The sequence below is a fragment of the Crocodylus porosus genome, unplaced genomic scaffold (genome assembly GCF_001723895.1).
Source record: "Crocodylus porosus isolate Cpor-Errol unplaced genomic scaffold, CroPor_comp1, whole genome shotgun sequence".
Classification (NCBI taxonomy): Eukaryota; Metazoa; Chordata; order Crocodylia; family Crocodylidae; genus Crocodylus; species Crocodylus porosus.
In genome coordinates, this window is record NW_017728944.1 from 4,737,650 (window position 1) to 4,738,686 (window position 1,037).

The following is a 1,037-nucleotide window of genomic DNA, read 5'->3' on the forward strand; positions in this document are numbered from 1 at the left end:
GATCGTACGGATACCTTGGGTTACCTATGGCATGGGAACATAGGGGACTGGACTCGATAGCCCAGGAGTCCCCTTCCAGTCCTACGTACCCCAGCCCCCACTACCATAGGTAGGCCCTGACCCCACACCTCCTGCTGGCCTGTGGCGGCACTTACTTCTGCGTGTACATGTTGTAATGGGTCTGGGAGCCCACAGCAGGAGACGGTGCTTGATCCATGTAAGTGGCTGACCCAGGGGTTGAGTCTCCAGATGCGGTGGCAAACCTGGAGCAGATGAGAGGTGATGTGGGGACTCTCCTGGAAGGCCTGACCAGGAGCTGCCCCATACCCCGCAGCTCTGCTCTGGCTGGACTAGAAGCTCCCGTCTTGCCAGCTTCGGGTCTGGCTCCCTTTTTGCCACCTCAGTGCTACTGCCAGGGTTGTTTATCAGGCAGGCTCTACCTAGGAAGGACATCCACTGGAGTCCTTTTCCTGGTCACAACTGTGCTGTTTGTCCTGGGAACAAGGTTCGAGCATGTAGCCACAGTCACAAGGCTTTATCCCCTCCAACCATGGACTGACAGAAATCGCAGCAGGAGGGGGCACAAGCAGCACCTGTATTGTCCTTGAGCTTATTTTGTTCACAACTGCCCACCCAGTATTCAGTTCGCCCGCTCACCGCACCCGACCGGGCCAGATAGTTACTGGGGCTGTTTTTAAGCATCCCGGTAGGGCCCTCTCATTTCTGCTGCCCAAGCTGGACTCCACCCAGACACAGCGGGTGTTTCATGAACCACCTCTTCCTATAGTGCAGTCGACCAGGCAGGGCTGCGCACTGCCTCTGCAGACCTCGAGTGCTGGCTGCCTCGCTGTCTGCTCTCCCCAGCTTAAGCCCCCAGGGCACCCCACTTCTTGGGCAGCCCTGCTGGGTCTGCAACATTCAACCCCCAACTACGCTAGAGGCTGGGAACCAGACTTGAGGCCTGCACATCAGTGCACTTACTTAGCATGGAGAATCAGGGAAGGGACAGGAGAAGAAAATCTGCTAAGGGCCTTGTG